The sequence below is a fragment of the Triturus cristatus genome, chromosome 5_1, assembly GCF_964204655.1.
Source record: "Triturus cristatus chromosome 5_1, aTriCri1.1, whole genome shotgun sequence".
Lineage (NCBI taxonomy): Eukaryota > Metazoa > Chordata > Amphibia > Caudata > Salamandridae > Triturus > Triturus cristatus.
In genome coordinates this window covers 953,868,581-953,890,120 of record NC_140587.1, presented here as the reverse complement: position 1 = coordinate 953,890,120, position 21,540 = coordinate 953,868,581, and the positions used below count along the sequence as shown (strand labels likewise).

General features: G+C 45.0%; 1 protein-coding gene across 1 annotated transcript in view; it reads right to left on the bottom strand.

Annotated features, from left to right (window-relative positions):
* The window catches only part of MPPE1 (metallophosphoesterase 1), a 570,187-nt gene extending 549,066 nt beyond the window's left edge, over positions 1-21,121 (bottom strand). Inside the window, exon 1 of the mRNA XM_085606071.1 lies at positions 21,015-21,121. The gene's annotated coding sequence lies outside the window, so the exon portion shown is untranslated. The remainder of the gene's footprint in view (positions 1-21,014) is intronic.
* Between the last annotated feature and the right edge of the window lie 419 nt (positions 21,122-21,540).

Here is a 21,540-nt window from a genome sequence, read left to right as displayed (position 1 = left end):
ATCCCGTCGTGGCCAAGAATCTGCAATGTAGGTGATTCAGCTATCCTATGCCCAAATACTTCTTCCCAAAACCTTGAAAGCTCATTTTTAAGTGGAGTTAACTTATTACAGTCATAGTACATATGAGTCAAGGTAGCCGGTCCTAGTCCACATCTGGGACAAGAGTCATCTATCCTTTTCCCCCATGAAAACAGCTTAGCAGGGGTAAAGTATAAGTTAAAAATGGTTTTATATACTTGGGCTTTCAAATTTGAGGATAGAAGTACCTTCGATGTTAAAGAAAGACTCATGACAATGTCGACATTGGGGTTAATGAGCTTCAGCGCCCATGATGATTCAATTTGTTCCAGATCATCAGGAATTCTATCAAGAAGCATGTTATATAACATACCAATTTTTATCGATTTTTTCGCTATAACATCTAGGAGTGAAATCCTTTCCAATGTAATCTTAGGGGTCTTTAATCTAAGAATGTTTTGGATCTGAATAAATTTAAAGTAATGGCTATTGGGAATTCCAAAAGCATCCTGTAGCATCGGAAACTGGAAATCTAATGTTCCCCCAGAAAAATCACCAACTGTTCTTATCCCTAAGCTTTCCCATTTTTTGGCCATATCATCGTTAACCTGCATCGAGAACAGTGACGAGTACCACAAGGGGGTGTATTTGTTAAACTTCGGAATTTTCATAAGCCTCGAAACCTTTTTCCATATTCTCCATGCAGTGATAATCACCTTAAATTTAACCTTTTTATAATAGCTTGGTTCTATTTGTTTCAGCAGAAGTCCTTGAGCTTTTTTTCCAATAGAAAGTTAAAAAATGGTGGGTATTTTTATTTCTGAACTAGTTCGGTTTACAGTCTCCAAATTAAGCAATGGGGCAATTTGATGAAGAAGGGCCGCCCAGTAGTACAATGTGATTTTAGGAATTGTGAGGCCACCCCTATTATGTGGTAGAGCTAGATACTTCAAAGATCTCCTAATTTTCCCAAAATGCCAAATAAAGTTTGAAAAGAGGGATTCTATTGTTTTCAAAATATTATCCTCTACCGCCAGTGGTATAGCCCGAAATAAGTACAGTACTTTCGGAAGCACATTCATTTAAAAAAAATTGCCCCTACCGATGATAGATAGATGTAAGCTATTAACCCTCCTTAGGTCTTTCCCAATGTTTTTAATCAGGGGTTCATAGTTATATTTAATGATATCCTCTGTTTTGGGAGACAAGTGAACCCCCAAATAAGTAGCTTTGTCTGTTTTTCTGGGATCAATATATTCAATGCTATTAGTACATAAGATAACAGTTTTTGCTTTATTAAGTGAGTAGCCTGAATACCGGCCAAACTGTTCGGTGATTATATCTATTTCTAAAATTGCCTCTGCTGGATTTGGTGTAACTATTGCCACATCATCGGCATAAGCGAGAACTGTTGTCTCATAAGGCCCAGTAACAATTGGCTTAATTTTCGGGCTCTGTAGCAATTGAATAATCAAGGAGTTAATGTAAAGGGCAAATAAAGTCGGAGAGCAGGGACATCCCTGTCTTGTGCCCCTGGATATATTAATAATATGCGATTCTCTACCCATTAATTACATTATCTCAAGTATCCCCCATAAAAACTACCAGGATACCCGATCAAAAGCTTTCTAGGCGTCAAGGAGAATCATAGACATCTGGTCACCCGTCTCGGACATGATGTCAAAAAGCGAGATAACTCTGCGAGTATGGTCTGTAGTGCCCTTGCCAGGGATAAAACCATGTTGCCAAGGGGAGACCAGATGCTTGATGACCCTCCCGAGCTGATTTGCCAAGATCTTCGCATATAATTTCGAATCTGAATTGATCAGGGAGATTAGTCGGTATGAGGATGGATTCTCGATAGGTTTGCCTTTTTTAGGAAATATAATAATATCAGCCTCCCTCCATGATTCAGGGGGAATTCCGCTTGATTGTACTCCGTTGAACAAATCCAATATAAAAGGTACTAGAACATTTCCTACAATTTTATAAATCTCTATGGGCAGTTTATCAGGACCTGCAGCTTTAACTGAGGCCAAGTCAAAAAGAGCTAATCGGACTTCTGTAATGTTAAATTCCTTTTCTAGTTCATCTCTAGTTGGGTCCTCTAATCCGTTTTCGAGTTTAAGATTTATAGCTAATTTTTTGATTGCATCCCGGACTTCCGCAATGTTTTTCGGGGTATCTTCTTGATATAGCTCTTGATAGGATCGTTGGAATCCCTCAATATCGCCCAAAGTGGTATATTCATGCCCCTCCATTTTGATAGAGGATATTACATTATAGGAAATCTTTTGACGGGTGCGTAGGGCCAATAGCTTACCTATCCTTTCTCCATTTTCATAAGAGCTATTCAGATGCGACTGAAAAATTTCAGCGGATCTTTGAGTTAACCAGCTATTCAATTCTGTTTTTAAAACCAATATATGATGAAGAATATGGACCCCGTCATCACCCTGCATTATTGTTGAAACATGCTCTTCCTCAGCTCTAGCCAAATCACGTAACAGTTGTTGATTTTTACATTCCTGTTGTTTTTTTGCTCTAGCTGTGTAACTAATAGTTTCTCGTCTAAGAGTGGCCTTAAAACAGTCCCAAACAACCACTCTAGCCGCACTGTATCGATTCATATCAAAATATCTCTGTGCCCATTCCCTAATAAATGTTATATAATCTTCGTTAACAAGGAGCTTTCTGTCAAACGTCCACTTAGTGAGGTGTCTGACAAAGCTAGTTAAATCTATAACTAAAATTAAGGGGTTATGGTCCGAAATTATTTTGGGCAATTTCATAATTTTCGCTTGGGGTACCAGGTCTCTTGTTGTAAAGAAATAGTCAATCCTAACATATTTTTTATGTGGATACGAAAAATAAGTATATCCAGGGTCAGACTGATTCATTAGATCCCAAAGATCCGACAAGCCATGACTATTCTTAAGTTGGGTTAAGGCGCGGTAGACTAAGTTTTCGACCTACATATCTGGCTTGGTTTTGTCTCCCAGGTTCGGGATCTAGAGAGATATTTAGGTCTCCACAAAAAATTATGGATTTTGGCCAGGAGGCGAGCTCGATTTCGAGAGTCTCAAATATATGTGGGTCATCTTGATTTGATCCATAAACCGAGCAAATAGTAATACCTGATATAAGTTCTATAATAGCCCACCTTCCCAATGTATCCGCTACCTTAAGTTTTGCAAGTCCCAACGATGTTTTAGCTAGGAAAGCTACCCCCCCCCCCCGAGTATTAGAGATTTTACTTGTACAAGCTAGAATATTATAGCCCCAAACCTTCAGTAGTTCTCTTTTTTCCCCAGGGTATATGTGTCTCCTGTATGCAGACTATATCCATGGAATTTAACTTAATGATCTCAGCAAAGCGGACCCTTTTAGTCCTATCATTCAGGCCCGCTACATTCCAGGAACAAATTGTTATCTTCCCCATTAAAGTCTCCTAGATAGCTCTAGACAACTCTTTATCAGTAACCAGAAACCCTTGTCAATCTTCCACATGTATCTTAATTCTTTTATTGCTTGTGTTTTAATTATCATTATTAACTGTTGCACTGTATCAATAATATTTCCGGCAATGCTCTTTTTACTTTTTTTTTTTAAGTTCCACCCCTCCCCTCTTCCCACCATCTCCCCCCTTCCCCTTCCCTCCCATCCCAAAAACCCACCTTTCACCCTTTCTGAGGCGTACAGACTGCAGCTAGAGTCTGTAGATGATGAACGTGCTACGAATTACCGTTTGCTATTCGAGTGCTGAGCTCTTAAATTTCGACAAAAATGCTCTTCTTGTTTCCCCCCCCCTGTTTCCCCTCTTTCCTTCCTTTTGTTCCCTTCTTCAACATATATATGTTTGTTTTTTGTTTTTTATTTTATTTTATTATTTTTCTTCCCCTCCTCCTTTTCCTTCCCCTCTCTCGGTTTCTCCTCCTCTCCCTCTCCTTCTGTCCTTCCTCTCCTCTTCTCCTCTCCCCCCCCCCCAAAAAAAAGGCTAGAGTCAGGACATATAATTCCCTTTAAGCCATTAAAAAGAGGACACATTAGATACCGTAATAGCAAAGCTTAAGAGGGGGTGATTCCAATCTAGCCAGATAACCCATCTAGATACTCTTTAGCTTTTATCTCTGAGAGAAAACATTTGGTTTGTCCCCCCCAAATCACTTTAAGCCGAGCAGGGTTATTGAGAAAAGCCTGGGCTTTCTTATCCAGGAATGGCTTAATTAATTGGCGTAATCTCCACCGTCTCTCAGCGGTGGAGTGGCAAAAATCTGGTTGTACAAAATAAGAAATCTCATTCCTAGTTCTCTTCGATTCCGGTCTAGCCTTTTCAGAGACCGCCTGGCGGAGTAGAAAATTACCAAAATACACCAGGATGGCGTGAGGGAAACCCCCTACTTTTACCGGATGTTTTATATTAAAGGGAACATGGTGAGCGCGTTGGATTTCTAAGGCCCAGTTCCACCCAGTTAATTCTGGCATAGAGTCTCGGAAAAGTTCCACCACATAGCAGCGTATATCTTCTCCCTCCGCCCCTTCGGGAATCCCAAGTACGCGTAGATTGTTCCTTCGCTGGCGGTTCTCAAATTCCTCTAGCTTCCATTTGACATCCGCCAGCTGTGCCTCATGAGAGTCTACTCGTATTTGATTTGATGCCAATTCTGATTCAGAAGAAACAATTCTAGATTCTATATCAGTGAGCCGATCCCCTAATGCACTGCATGTTTTAGTTAGTTTACGAACCACACCTTGCACCTTACGCATGGCAGCTTGGGCCTTGCGTCCATCTTGACGTGTCTCTTCGCGGTACACTGAAATTGCTTGAAGTATGGTATCTAAGGTTGGGGGAGTTGAGGTTAGCTGTTCTGGGTGTTCTGTTTGTATAGAGTTTAGTGTTTTCCGATGATCGGTAAGTTGGGTTGTAGGGGTATAATCCCAGGCCAAGTCTTTTTCTCCATGTCTCGTTTTTTTCTAGGAGTGGTTTTTGTTTTGGAGCTAGGGTCATCTTCCTGATCACTATAGCTGTCATCTGCAGTAGATAAAATATCTTCAGACCATTCACCCCTATCTGAGAAATAAAAGAAGTCACTGGTATCTTTCTCTTGTTCATAAATCTCATTTGCTCTAGCTTGTGAGGCCTGTTGTATTTGGGAGAGCTGCGGTGGCGGCGAAATGGATGTAATATTAGCCCTTGTTGCTTTGCCAGTCAAGCCCGGGGACCCCCCTGAGTTATAATCATCATCCAGAGGGGCAATCTCCATTTGTAAAGGGCCCATCGAGTTAAGCAAGGTCTCATTAACATCAGCCTCAGCATCAGTCCCTGTAACAGCTCCAACCAAAGGGGAGAATAAACTATTCATACCTTCAGTCGCCGTCACCATTGATCCGATTGTTACACCCTGCTCTAGCGTTGGCGGCACTGGTAGCAAGTTATGGGCATCTTCGATTCCTTCATCAACCCCCTCCATATTCCACACCTCTGGGGCGTCCAATGTTTCTAGAATAATTCCCGCTGAGCCGAGATCAGCATGCTCGGTCTCCTTGTTGGAGTCGATACCAGTCGTCGTAGTTTTGGCAGCCATCTCAGTCTCCGCGGGTCCGATCCCACTCTTCCCCCGATAACCCGGAACCGCTCTCGCGGCCGCCGCCCCCCGCAGAAGCAGATCAGCAACTGTGGGACCGGACGGATGTTTTCCCTGAGCAGTTCCGCGTCTAGACTGGGAAAACGGTTGCGCAGAAGAGCCGGGCGCCTCCACTGCAGCGTCTCCGGGCCCAGAACCAGCCGATTCGGGCCCCCGCGCAGCGCCAATCTCGCTGCTCTTGCCTTTGCAGCAGCGGTCACCTTCTGAGCCATTCCAGGGAGTACACCAGGTCCGCCGTAGCCAGCGTCAGCCTCCGACGGCAAACACGGTTGATTCCGCTTCGCTTCCACCGCAAGGTAAGCACTCCCCAGATACCTTAAAATGGTAAGCCCAATTACAGTCCCTAAGGTATATAATTGTTTCTTGATAGGGTTTTTCTCCTCGCCACAAGACTCCGGGAGCATTTCTTTAAGGATTAGGTAGCTTTAGCTCAGCATAATTAACATATCTTCTTTTCTAAGGAGCTCTGGTCATTCTGTACGCACTGCAGTCTCAGACGACCACCATCTTGCCGGGATTGTGCATTTCATGGGGTATTTTGATGAGAAGTTGTGTGGGGAATATTTGGTTGTATATCAAAAAAGTTGCAAAGAGTAATGACAATGGGGTATTTTTTGTACCAATAATTGTTATTGTAACAAGATGCTAATTTCTGTTGCCTGGCCTAATAAAGTGACCTTTTCTGCTAAGTGCAAATAATGGTGTGGTTGTTCTTATTGCGCGATGATTACTACACAAAAATGTTCAACTTCAATTTTGGTCTACAATCATAATTTTAAAAGTACAAACAAGTAAACTACTTCTAAAAATCATTGAAATAAAATAGTTTCACTAATTATAAGTAAGGATCCCAGTTTTCTGTTTTTACTGATGATTACAGATAAATACAGACAGAAAATAATATGTTTCCGGTCTGTATTTATTTTTAAAAGCGGAAAAATACTGAAAATTGTGCTTCTTGTGATTGACTCGCCATGCTGTCTTTCCTGAATTCCTGGCCAACAGCTGAGCAGGCAGACAGCCTGGCCAGTTAAAACAAGCATTGGCATAGCCAATAGGTCTCACCTTTGGGACCTTGTAAGTGTTTAGTTATGCAGCACAATATCCTTGGTGCAACAACATTAACTGTTGCATGGCTAAACATTTATAAGGTCCCAAAGGCGAGACCTATTGGCTATTCCAATGCTTGTTTTCCACTGGGGCCTTTGGCATCCTTCCTATGCCACTGCCACCAGGGCTCAGACCCAGTGCTCGAATTAGAAGCACTTTAATCTGGGAACCCATAAATTGGTGGTCAAGATGGGCAACAAAAAGTGGGTGGAGTCACTAGGAAGGGAGTCATAAAAAGACATGTATTTTGAAAAAATAAAACTGCCACAAAGAAATAGGCTCTAAGGAGAAACATGACAATAAATGTGTTCTGGCTTAACTGGTTACAAAGGCTGTGTTTTAACAAGTTAAGGTACCTGTGTAAATCTTAGGGAAAACTAATAATGCTACTATAACTCTGGTGGGTAAAGCACTTGCTAGCAAAATCTGTGTTTTGTTTAGTTAGTTTTCACTCATAAAGTAGCTTAGAGAATTAATGTGTCTCCTCCAAAGGACAGATGACAGACTGTGATGCTATGTAGATAGGTATGTGCGTCACCACCTTTGATACAGAGGTCCTTGTATTACTTGCAGTTCATAAACTGCAGTACTTCTAATATAGCACAGTGAGCTATGACCCGGCCTCAAAGACTGCATGCAAACTGCAAGATATGGCTTAAAACCCCTATCGATTTCTCTCAATCTGTTATTTTAAGGATGCTAAAAAGGGTTTCTTTGGGTAGTAATAAACTACCACACCAAGCACGTCATTACATTTTAAATCCTGACTTTGTGTTTCTCCTGCACATATACTCCATGTGACATGTTTACAGTGCATACATAGCTCCTATATATAGGGGTTGCACATAGTCAAAAACCTGACTCCATATCGCTTACGTTTCTCTTAAGCACTTGTGAAGTGATACCAAGCTGTGTGCCTTTCTTTCCCCACTGCAATGGCATTGAGGTGTTAGGCTGCAGACAGCTCCCAGCCAGGATTCTACTCCAACCAAAGGAGGGCTGCTGGCCCTTTAAATTGTCCTTTGTTTTGGGACCAAGCTGGAAGAGAAAGTAACAAGCATTTACAATGCAATGGTCTCGGCATTGGTAAAGTTAGAGGTATTGGCATTGCTCATGACATTATTTTTGTTTATGTTTTTGTTTTTAAAACATTTAAAGAAACGTCATTGTTATTTACAATGTCAATAGCTTAATCACTCTCCAATGCGAGACCTATTGCATTTGCACCCACACACAGATTAAGCTATTGACATTGTAAATAACAATGCCGTTTCTTTACATGTTTTAAAAACATAAACAAAAATAATGTCATGAGCAATTCCAATAGCTCTAACTTTAACAATGCCAAGACCGTTGCATTGTAAATGCTTGTTATAATGATCCCCACAATGCAGAGAAAAAAACTTGGATTGGAGCAGTTCATCATGCATGCATGGGAAGCTTGGCAGGGCAGAGGGAATTGACCCTGTTCTGTACCAGTGATTTGGGCAGTTTCTGTGTACATATAATCCCTGTATTTACCAAACTGTAACATGGTTTTTATGCGTGTCATGTCCTCTGCTATGAACTGTCATTAAGGGTGCAAGGCTGTTGTCCTGGGTTTGCATTTAAAAACTTTTGAATTGCATTCTGGGAGTTGTAGTCCTAGATCAGTTCACTGGATACAAGTGACTGTACAAACTTGGAAACGGTGATTTGTAAAAGAAAAGCCCTGGACTGCAGCAGCACGCCCTTGAATATACCCAGTCGCTCGGTATCCTTAATTTCCACATCTTTCCCGCTGGCCCCATGTCCGGTGTGTGACTTTCAGCCATCCCGCGCTTTTCACTTCAAGCATTACAAAGAAGCATGCGTTGGTGCAGTTGTGTACCAGAACGGAAGTGGCTGATGGACACCATGTGAAGGGGGTGGCGGGGTTGGGGTGGGGACAGTGGTGCTGGAATAATCTTCAGAGTGGCTGTGCTGTCGTCAATGTTATGTCAATCTGGGTAAATCATTTAATCTCCCCAAGCCCATTGACGGTGCATGGATACCCTCACGGGTGACAAGCCGCACTATATAAATCCACAAATGAATTATTTATTGAAATTACAAAAAGGTTTCAATCTCCTTCCATCCCTAGGAGGGTAAAGTGGATTATGCCAGATGCAGGCATGGATGTGGTCTGCTTCTGAGTACATTTAAGAGGCGCTATGGCCTCCAAAGCTGTCACAGTGGGACGGAAAATGGAGACTATTATGAATGCAAAAGACTGGTCGTTAGAAACAACCTTGGAGAAATGTTTACTTCAAGCTCATTTTCAATGCGCTGTCCTTAGTGATAAGTTGGCGTTGAACATGCATATTCTTCTCCTCCAACCCTGACACAGAATGTAAAATTTTCAAGCCATCAAAAGGAATGTTTCAAAGGACACTGAGGCGAGGATTATTTCTCCCAGGAAACTTAGGTGAAAGATTTTTCCCACCACGAGTTACTTCATTAAGAATACGTTTATGAAAATTCTGTGATAGCATTTTTGCAATATAAGTCCATGAAAATATCATGTTTTATTATGTAAAATGTTATATAGAGTAAAAAAATTGTTTTTTTATAATGTGTTTATTAAAGATGAGAACTGAATTGATATATGTGTGCTGAAAGAACTGGGTTATGGATTTGTATCTTTTTTCTAGGATTGGATCAGAGGAATGAACACGGAGTCGAAGGGAGGTTAAGAATTCCTCGCAAGAAAAAATAAGACATTATGATTTGGACAGGGGAATTATGATGCAAGGACTACTGTGTTTGGTGGAATGCGTGGTTACTGTGCTGCATGATTATTTCCGTGTTCTTTGGAATATGTACTTGGTAACAACTGCTGTTAAATGAAACTAAGGAAAGACAGGCATAACCCTCGTCTGTGTCCTTAATCTAATTAAAACTTTCCTTCTCAATAGGTAGGATATTGTACATTATACACCTTTACCTGTACACAAATGTGACAGAAAGGTAAAATAAAGTCACGTTGCAATTAAGAAAAAAACATCGGCTGTGTGCAGCCAAAATTCAGTGTTGGCAGGACTTAGATCACATACTTAAATCTCATGCTTAGGTTGAACAGATGATTCCATGTCAACAAGACTCTGTTTTCCTAGTTATGGGCTTTTCTTTTACCAGTAATCACGTTCATGTGTATTAGTGCAACCGGCTTACTAGTATCAAATCCCAGGTGTGGGAAAAGTGTCCGGGTGACAATGAGTCACAAAGGAGCTACTCTGCGATAAAGCGTTGCGAGTCGTGTCACTGAGCTTGAACGAGGATATTTCTGGGGGGACATCTATTGAGATCAGCTTTTATATTGGCCTAGGTATAGTTACCTTCCAAGATAACTGAAGCTGGAATTCTGGAACACTGAATTGGCTTTAAAGGAGCATCGAAATTCTTTCAATGAGTCCAATTCTTGGGTCAAACTCGTGGAGGAGGGCTGGTATGATCTCGCATATTTTGGAAGGATCATCACCGTGTCAAGCACTCTGAACATACTTTAACACCCGTCACCTCTCAGGTATTCATTTCTTAACATGTCCCTACAAAAAATGCTCCTCCTACCTGCTGCGGTGTATGGGCGGGGGGGTCACGAAACATCAGATTACTTCCGGTAGTCGTCCGAAAACTTCCGCCCGAAACGAAACAAAGGAGGTATCTGCGAGGTAGACATAAAGAAAGGACTACAATTTTCTCGGTGTCCAGTTCGGAATTGGCTAATTAGGATATCTAACCAGTAGCCGTCCTTTTAGTATGTGGTTATTTTCTCGTGGTATTTTTACAGCAGGGCATGCTTATTTATTGCTGGTAAAATCTCCGAACACGCACGTGCAAGGATAGCTCTTTCCGCTCTCCAACGTTTATCGGGATTTCACTGGCGCTAGTAACTACATTGACCGCACTCCATGACAGGGAAGACGGACTATGGGGCATATCAACAAAGAATACTGATAAATATCGCTGGGCGGGTTTAGCTCGGATTAGCATAACGCCGGTTTTCGCCGGATTTATTCTTCTGAGTTTATGTTTAGCCCAATAACCAGAAACCCTTATAGCACAACGAGATACAACAGAAAGCATTTATAACTGGTCAGATGGAACACTCGCGCGGGCCGGGTCAAATATTTACGTATCAATGCCATACTCGAAGCGTAGTTTGTGCGTGGCTCTCAGTACGCTAAAGGGAGAGCATTTACTACAAAAAGTAAACAACGTCATATGGTGCAGCTGCGGAGTTAGTCGGCTGGCCCTGTGTGTACATGCTGCCGGGAATCGCCCTGAACACCACCGCCTTTCTCCGAGGCACAGCAGAAAATGCCTCGGAGAAAGGGAGCGTCCTTTTCGGATTCGGGGGCGTGTTTTGCTGTTGTCTCCTCCCTGAGACTTCTCGCAAAAAACACGCCCCCCGATCCGAAAGGGACGGGGCATAATCGGAGTGACTGGACCTCTTCTCCAGTGGCTGGCCAGCATTTAAGAGGCCAGCCAATGGAGAACAGGAGAGAAGAGGGGCGGGTGCAAGCCCCTCTTCTTAAAGTCATTAAATCTCGCGAGCGAGACTGCGCAAGCGCAGCCATCGCTAGCCGAGACCTAAAAAGCTTGCACACCCCAGCCCGTTGCTGCTCCGAGAAGAGAATGTGCAGTACGGGCGCTGCTGAGTTACATCCTGGTGTAGGCAAACTACACCGGGGACAATTCAGCATATTTCAAAGGGGTTCTGGTGACCTGAAGAGAGCTTGGAGTACCTTATGAAGTCGCAAAGTGTCCTGTTGTGAGAGACGGCCAAAGGTTCTGGCAACCTAAAGAGAGCTGGGAGTGCCTTGTGAGTTTGAAGAGTGTCCTGTTGTTGGAGAAAGCCGGAGGTCCTGGTGATGCTAGAGAGAGCTGGGAGTGCCTTGTGAGTTTGAAGAGTGTGTGATGACAATGTGCGCACATTCTTGAGCGGGATTAAAGCAGGAGCCGACCCGGAGGTGCTGTAAAGTTCCAGTTCTTCTGCAGGTAAACACTGAGGCTTGTGGGTAACCAAAGCTACACTGAAGAACCACTGAAGCGGCCTCCGGCTACGTGTTACCGCTCCCATGTAAACCTTTGCCGCAGCAGCATGGGGCCATGCTTAATAAAAATGTTAAAACAAGTATCAAATCACTTTGGGTAAAGAAGTCTTTTCGAGTTTTAAAACTTAGGCCCAATAACAAGCAAAAACGGTAGATTGTCAAAGAAAGAAACACTCACTGCCTGAAAACAGCATGCTTTTGAAGTATACTGTGGGGGTGTATCCCACAAATCTCAGCAGACCTCTACTCTTCTTACCAGCTGTTCTGGCCTTCCAATAAATCTTCAGAATTGTAACTGTGCGTCACAAGCATGGAAAGACTATGCATAAGGCTTCTATGGGGACGCCTGCCTAGATCTCAGGCGCATGTTCACTTGTTCGATATTTGAGAGGGATATGTATTTTTGGTAACTTGTCAGATTTCATTAATGTAAGTGATTACATAAATTGTGGCTTTCAGGATGTAAGTCACACGCAGAGCAAAACCCGAGTGCAGCAGTATCTACAATTTGTGACTGAAACTAACATGCATTAATTATGGCTTCTTGGTAAAAAAAAAAAAACAAGTAACATCATACCTCGAACAAGTCAAGACTATTGTAGGAGAGTAGGGTCTGCTATCCTATGGTCACCCCAAATTTTTGCTTTTTGCTTCACTGGTTTTTGACATATTGAGGCTGTGGGCCTGCTAATCAGACCCCCAGCCTGCTGTTCTCTAACTAAATTGACACTATGCACCCTAGGTGCATAACCAATTGGAATTGGATCACCCTGTGAGCCCCTGTACCAGTGTACACTAGGTACCCAGGGCATTGGTGTATCTAAGGCCTACCAGGGGCTGAAGCATGTATTGTGCCACCCCTGGCCTGGCCTAGCAATTTGACACAACTGGCTGATCACTCAGCTGGGGTAAGTTGGTGTAACCACCTCTTACTTAGGTGTAGTATACCCATACCTAACCTTAAATGGGACACATGTTAACCTATAAGTCACTCCTATGGCAGGCCTTAACAATCCTGAAGGCAGAGTGCTTGGTTCCATGTGAGATGGTGCTCTGGCATGAGCTGAGCCTGTCTGCAGTGGTCGGAACAACTTCCTTCTACCGTTTCCAGATATCGTCATACCATATACTCTTGAGTGCATTATGAACCTCGCGGTTAAATGCTATCTTTGGTTTGGCTTTATCAAAACATGTTGAGTAAGGTGTCATACGAATTGGAATACTAACCCCTCGCCAATTCTGGCGACGGGGTTAGCATTCCACCCTTCTAGAGGGACACGACATGTACAGTACCTGAAACCCGGGTAAAATCAGACATAGCCTCAGCTCCACAAAATGGATGCTGCCACCACAGACACAAGTCTGCCCTCCTGCTGCTGGGAGTCCTTCCAGCTTGGGAGACGTGGACAAAGGGTTTCCTGCCAGGGGAGGTGCGAGCACCACCCCAGACAGGATTTTGTGTATTGGTCAGGTAGGGCTTGAATGGAATCAGACATGCCTGAGGCTCACAAGGAGCCTCGGTGCATATGCCAGTTCAAACCGGTCCTGGGGCCCCAATGGTATCCCTATTGAGCTTTACAAGCTCCGCCCTGACAAACTGGGACATTATCTCCAATCCATGTATAACTCCAGCCTTGAGACGGGCATACTGCCGTTAGACCAACGCCTGGCCACCATAGTCACCATACACAAAGAAGGGAAACCCAAAACTGATTGCTCCTCCTATAGGCCCATCTCCCTACTGAACGCCGAGCCTAAAATCCTTGCTAAAGTACTCTCTAATAGACTGATCAAGGTCATAGGGGACCTGGTCCATCCAGATCAATCCGGATTCATGCCTCGGCGCAATACTGCACTTAACCTCCGCAGGGTGCACGGGGTACTGGGCAGGGCCCCAACCATACGTGAGGACGACATTATCGCGTCCTTAGACGCTACTATGGCTTTTGACACCATCGAGTGGAACTACCTGTTTGCTGTGCTAGCAAAACTTGGATTTGGCCCGGTCTTTATCAGCTGGGTGAAACTCCTCTACGCCCACCCCATGGCACAGGTGGTCGTCAATAACAGAAAATCCGCCCCCTTTGTGCTGGGTCGTGGCACCAGACAGGGCTGCCCCCTCTCCCCTCTCCTATTCGCTCTGGCCCTCGAACCCCTAGCAGCGTGGATACGCAACGATGTGGTCATTCGCGGACTGCAATGGGCGCCGGGATGGGAGGACCGTATTTCTCTCTATGCAGACGATCTCCTCCTGTATCTCGCCTCCCCTAATAGGTCCCTTATTGTACTGCTTGACATTCTAAACATCTTCGGGCGATATTCTGGGTTCCGGATCAATTGGCAGAAGTCTCTCATATACGTTCTAAGTGGGGACTCCCCTCAGTTGCCTCAAAACTGCCCGATACCAGTGGCCACAGACGGTTTCACCTACCTGGGCATATTTATCTCCCTGGATCCGACACTCCGATATTCCCGCAATTTGGGCCCACCCTTGCAACGTCTTAAAAACGACATTATACACTGGAAAACACTCCCTATCTCCTTATTGGGCAAGGCAGCATTATTCAAAATGATGTCCCTACCACGCTTTCTATATGCACTTCAGAATGCCGCGGATCCTGTGCCCAATTCATACTTTGGGGAGATAGAGGGCCTACAGAGGGACCTACTCTGGGGTGGACGGCCTCGTATAGCCTTAACAAAGCTCACGCTTGGGTGGTACGACGGTGGAATTGGGCTGCCTGACATTAAAAAATACTATTGGGCGGCTCATCTCGCTGCCATTAACCATGGCACTTATGGCCCCCCTGATGCCCCTGGCTTCCGTATGGACCGCTGGCTACTCCCCGGCGGGACATACAACCGAGCACTATACTCCATACCTGGTAAGATCCCGCTGACGGGGCCCACCAACCACACGGTTAAGATATGGCACGCTGCGACAAAATCACTGGGCTGGGCAAACAAACTAACACTGGCTACCCCGCTCTGGGACTGACAAAAGTTAGGATACCTGGGAGCCTCAAAGGGTTTTGATAAGTGGGACCTCATCGGTATTTCCACTATCGGAGATCTTTGGACGGCGGAGGGAGTGAAGTTGTTTAGCACGCTCCAGACGCAACACTCAATGGCTGACTCAGAGTTGTTCAGATATCTTCAGGTCCGCCACGCTCTTCAGGCTGCCTTGCCAAGGGGCGCCTCCCTACCAGCCAACTCCCCGCTGGAGGACAGACTCCTTGATGGCTACCTCCCGGAGCGTGCCATATCCCTGACGTATAGGAAGATAATAAATAACATGCATGACCCCCTGACCCTGCTGCGGGAAAAATGGACAGAGGACGGAATTGAACTAGATGACGAAGGGTGGCAGACGGCGGTTTCCTCCCCCAAAACAGTAGCAATCTCGGCCCGGCTCCGCCTGGTGCAACTAAAAATCCTACACAGAACATATTTAACGGGGCCCCAATTGGTACACATGGGGAGGCACACGGATGGGTCTTGTAGACGTGGGTGCTCCCAACCAGGCATTTTCATACACATCCTCTGGCACTGCAGGTTCATTCAGGAGTACTGGCGCAAGATCCATGCCATCATGAGTGAAACCCTTGAACTTGACATCCGTCCGGAAGCCCCTAGATGCCTCCTAAATATCTGGGAGCCCACGGACCTCAATGCCTATGCCATACACTGGGTGACACTTGCCTGCATGCTTGCTAAGAGGAATATTGCCCAGCACTGGGGGGCATCACAGGCACCTGCAGTGAAAGACTGGAAAAAGGACCTTGATTGGTGCATGCAACGAGAAAAATCTGTCTACATTGCAAGGGGCTGCCCCCGCAAATGGCCCAAAATTTGGACTCCCTGGAACTTATACTGAGGCAAAATATGTACCCCCCCCAGACTTTACGACGCAGATGTCTCCCCGTCCCCGTAACTCCAACTGTACAAATATGTTTTGCATTGCTGAATCCTTGTGCTTGCAACTACCTATGCGGTGTTCCTACGAAACTATGCCTTGTAGTCGATGTTTCTTTAATAAAAAAGAGTTATAAAAAAAAACAACCGGTCCTGGGGCACACCAGCCCTGGACCTGGGGCGAGCTGGACAAAGGATTGGGGGTGTAACCACCCCCCTTCCTGGTCCCACCCTTAGGGAGGGACCTAGCAGGTAGTCCGGCCCCTAGAATCCGCTTAAAGGTAGGAGCTGTGTCCTAAGACTTCAGACATCCTGGAATCAACTTAACCACAAGAAGAAGACGGGAACTTCGACGCTCTGCTGCACAGAGGACAGAAGGAAATCTCCCCTATGGTCAGGGAGTGACCATCTTGCTAACGCAAGCACCAACCAGCTATTCGACGTCTGCTTTGCCGCCGCCTCCCGCCGGAGCCCGAGCCCAGAGCCTGACAAGACCTGGACCTCCAGACCTCTCACAGCCCGATACACAGTCCCTGCAAAGAAGGAACCCGTGGAGACACCGAGACACGTGGAGCCAGCCATCTTGAAAGACCGACAACAAGCTGCAAGCGCGACAACAGAGGCTCCCTCCAAGTTGTGCTTTGGGGCCTGAGAAGCCCAACACCCGAGCAGCATCTGCACCAAAGGTGAGCCCTCCAGCATCTCCACGATCTGCGTGGGGCCCCGCTACACTTTGCATCTCGACGCGCCTGCCAGGTCCCTGGCCCGTTGGCTAGTGGCCATTTTGGCGACCTAACTTGAAATCAACGACGCTGGTCTGGTTGCTCCAGACTGGCCCCAGCTGCTCTCCAAAAGAGCAGCCCCTCTGACCTTGCTGGTCAGAACAATCAGCTTTCTTTACTTTCCACGACTCCTGCCTTTGCCAAGGCTTGTTTGCCTCTTTCGAGTCGCCGACACCACCGACAGCGAGAGCCTGCGTGGGACAGCTCGTGATTCGACTCCTGGACGTCGTCGACCTTCAGGGACCACGTGGCTGCGGAGACAAGCTACACCTCATCACCTGTTTACACCCGACATCGCCTGGTACCTACCTGGTGCCACGCCGGTCACTGGCTAGTGACTGTGCACACTGTCCCCTCTGCTTTCAGGTCTTCTACAACTCCGATCCACCCTTGGATCCAACGCATCTCTTCTGGACCGACCGCCTGCAGCATCTTTGTCATCAGGCTCCATTGAATCCATAGATGAAACCCGACGCACTTCGAGACCTATGCACCCGCTTCCTGTGGGTGAGGTAAAGCTGGCACTCCGGTGCCCAAGTGTAGAGAAACATCTCTAGTGTCTGTGTTTTAAGTCTTAAGTTCGTAGTCCATCCAGAAGACCCTTCTAGCAGTAACTTTTGAACTTTTACGCACCCATTGAAAACCTATGGGAGCCCGCGTGTAACTTTCCTCACTGCACACGCGACCCGTGGACCTCCTGGTCACTAACTGAAGTTAGCTCCTTGTAGGCCCAGCGATTCTAGAGGCCCTAGGCCTTTTCCCTTTCCTGTTCGTGGTACTTATACCACTATTTTAGTATATGGTTTGAGTGGCCACCAGGGCCCATCCATATAAAGTGCAACTTCTGTATATTGTAATGCTTTCTTGTTTAACGATTTGTGCTCCTGTGCTCATAAAGAGTCTAGGGGATACTTTGAGTAATAAATACATATATATTTTGAATATATATCTGTGTGGTGTCCTTTCATTGGTATAAAGGGGGGTTACATATGGTAAAACAGCCTGCTTAACACGCTCTAACGAGTTTAGCCTCAAAGACTGCTTAGCCTACGCTACCACTAGGGCAGCTAGTCCGAAAAGGTTGACTTACAACCACACCATAAGCAGACCCTCCAGGATATCGCGATTTCGCGGTTTGCCGCGAAATCGGCACTTTTGCAAAAATGCCGCGATTTATCCTAAAGTGCCCGCGAAATCGGCACACTTTGGACAAAGAGGTTCTGCACTGCATTCAGACTATGAGTTATTGGTGTCAGGCGCGCAACACCCATTGGACTCACAGGGCTTCAGCCCCCCCCCCCCCGTCGTGTGTGGCAGCCCGGGATGAGACACCTTCCCAGGCAAAAAAGCAGCCGCACCCGAGCACTTCACAGGTCTTTAAAAGACCATTAGCATGTTAATGGGGCCTTGCTGTTGTTTCACCCCTTCTACGAGCCCCTGCAGCTCCACTCTGCCTATTGCTCACCCCTTCTAAGAGCCCCTGCAGCTCCACTCTGCCTATTGCTTAAAGTTCAGCCCCCCCCCCCCCGAAATTTTTGCTCAGCCCACCCCGAAATTTGGCTCTAGTTGCGCCTCTGATTGGTGTGTTCCAGAAATGGTAAAGAGCCGTCCCGGGTTAACTCCTAATCCAGCCCTCTGGGCATAAATTCCTCCTCCAGTCTTTCAACCACATCTAAATTATTTGTTTCACCAATAGGAAACCACGTCTCCATTATCCTCTCACCTAATGAGCTATGCCACCTAAAATCTGATTTTCATCTTTTACCACCGACTTCTCTATTACAGCACCTAACTTGGAGCCCTCTTTACCCAAATAATATATGCACTTGTAACGCATTCCTCTGATACACACCCGTGTCAGCTTCTCTACTCGAATATCCAGGACTACCGGTGCACGGAGACATTCTACTCATATACATTTTGCCATCCTCAAACTTCACAGTTCTGCAGAGTAGTTCAGTCACCTACTTTGACTGCCCCTACTTAAGTAACATTCACATATTTCTGAAGTCCTAATATTGAATCTAATGAAGTTGCACACTCTTCCGTTTTTCATGATACTAATTGTATACATACTGAGTGTGTGCAATTTTGCTTTAAACATGCTTGGTAGACCAATTTACTTTCCACGACTGCCCCACCAAGCCCAACCCATTGCCACTGCTGGTGCGCCTGACACTTTCCCCAGCTCCCTGAGGTTAACTGCAGCAGGCCTGCGCTTCAAGACAGAGAGTGAGAGAGGGAGGGAGGAAGGTAGAAAAGAAAGGATCTGAGAGGGAGATAAGAGAGAACACAGAAGAGAGAGAGAAAGAGTGTGGATGGATGAAATGTGAGACATTATTCAAGGACATGAAGGGAGACCATTAGTTTTAGGGCAATTTTGCCAAGGCTGCTTTTGGTTCTGCAGTCTGGCCCTGGGTGGCTCATGAACACATGCAATGTCACATCACATGCAGTGGCATCCCAGGAAGAGGGTGCTGAGCCCCAATAATTTACTGAAACCCCAATTATCATGATACCCCCAATTTTACTCAGGTGGTCAGATTCCATGATTCCTTCCTTGATCTAGCAGTAAGAGACACCATCCTCTACAGACATCAATATTTAATGACTAGAGTACAAATCAGGTAACAACTAAGAACAAAAAATGAATGTGTCCTCATGTAACGTAACTGGTGCAATGTAAAGTGCTCTGATACCCGAGGTGATTCGGACGACAATGTAGAATTGATAATTTGAGTTTCTAAGCTTCTGAACATTTCTGATAAGCTATCATCATTTCGTTATTCGCATAGAGACATTGACATGGAATTTGGACAAAGACACCATTTTAACTTAATCCGATCGCAGGATCGTGTCACCTGTAAGTGTGTAGGTTGCTTTCTTTTTGGGCACACGAGGCATGCGGCGGGCCCTGAGGGGTATAATTTTTTTTTTAATCACATATATGTAGCCTTGAAGCCAAACACAGTATCTACATTGTAAATAAACCAAATATACATAGCTTCATGTTGTTAAATACTTCAAAAAACTAAGATATCTGTGTTTGTTGTAGGAAAAACTGCAAACTGAATTGCCGCAAAATTGCCGCTAAATTTCCATATTTGTGCCGCTAAATTTCCATATTTGTGCCGCTAAATTTGCTAATCCATGCCGCTATATCCTGGGGGGTCTGCATAAGGGTTGCTTGGCATGGTACAAGGTGGTCACTTTAACTAGTGAACATCCTATACCAGGCCAACTTCTTACAACTATTGACTTTGTCAATGTTTGGTAGTTGCGTAAGATAAATAAGCAGCAACTATGGCTTGTATGCAATACTGAAAACACTTTAAACAAGCGACCGCGAGACGCGATATGTGATGGGAGAAGGGGAGAAGCGGGAGTTGTGTGCGCGCGCGGCCACACGAAAGTCATCGCGATCACGATCGCTGTGAAAGCGAAAGTGATCGCGATGACGCGCTAAAGGCGTTCCTGAGTGCTGCTGGCTGGCCTAGCGCATGGCGGCTGCGCGCGTGCACGCTCACGTGCACGCAAGCACTAGGCCAGCCAGCAGCACTTAAAAAACACACATACAAAATGTCTCTCCGAGCCAGCGCATGCGCTGGGCTCAGCGAGACCTAAAAACAGGATGAGATTTGCTTAAATATAAGCATATGTTAATGCACAATTACCTGTGGGTGTAATGTTTTGTTATATTTGGTTGCTTAATTTGCCAAAACTCGTAGTCTGAGGGAATGTTCATCAGTTAACTAAATGTATCATTTTACAACTACATTTATTCTCAAAACACAAAATAAATACGGATAAATACCAACAAGGCCAAACAATAAATATGGATAAATACAGACGGAAATGTTGAAAAAATAAATACCATAAAACCGGGAGACCTAATTATAAAATCCTAATGATGGGGAACACTTATACTGAAATTTTCAGTCATATAGCACATTTCATGAACCCTTTGCACCATTTTCTAGCTTTGGTATGGTGCACTACAATAATTTTAATAGAAATGTTACATTTCGTCATTTGTTTTCTTAACGATTTTGTTAATAAACATGTTAAATTCGTTATAGCATTAACCTTGTTATTGTAACCCATCCAGGCACTCTTTTACGGTGCTGGCACTTCAATTGTTCTCCAGTTTTTAGAATTGGCTACATTAGATATGTCGTATAAGGGGGGTGGTCAGATTTTATACTTCCATCATACTCAATATTCACCTGAAAGCTATTGCCCCTACGATAACAGCTAAAAATAAATGGGCAAGTTTTTGAGAGAAACGTGGCAACCAACTTTTTACGCGTAGAAGCACTGCAATAGAACTCACGCCGCGCAACAGCAAAGCACAAGGAAGACGGGTACTATAATAAACGGGCACCAGCAGACACGCAATGCACGCGCAAGCAAATCACCATTAAATATAAAAGAAAAAAATAACCCAATAAAGGGAGTATTGGGAATACCTCACAGGGCGGAAATCAAAGAAGGTATGGATACAAGGGTCCAGATAGTTTTATCTGAAGGCAATCAATAGAGCCACTGCCATTGGAAACCCCGCCCTTATACAAACAGGGACTGGTTATTGGACACATGCTGTTGACGAACGCTACGTCTAATCTAGCTCTGGGATGGCAATTGGCCAGCTCCTCAAAGGCATTAGCCAGTCTCCAGAAAGGCGCGTTTGATTGGAGTAGACCTGAAAAAGAAAAGGCGAAGGGACCACGGAGATTGGTCCGTGTACATTGTGGGGACCAACGGAATCTAAGCAAGTTGTCAAGCAATGCATGACAGCTGTGGTGTCATCACCGGAAGGCACATTCGTTTACAGAAAATGATCATACTTTTTTTTTTTTGCATATTTATATAGCGCGAACTCGACCCGAAGGTATTGGAGCGCTTTACATAGCACCGTATTTACATTACACATTCAGGCACGGGGAGTTTAAGTGATTTGCCCAGAATCACAGGATGTGAACGCGACCTCGAGGC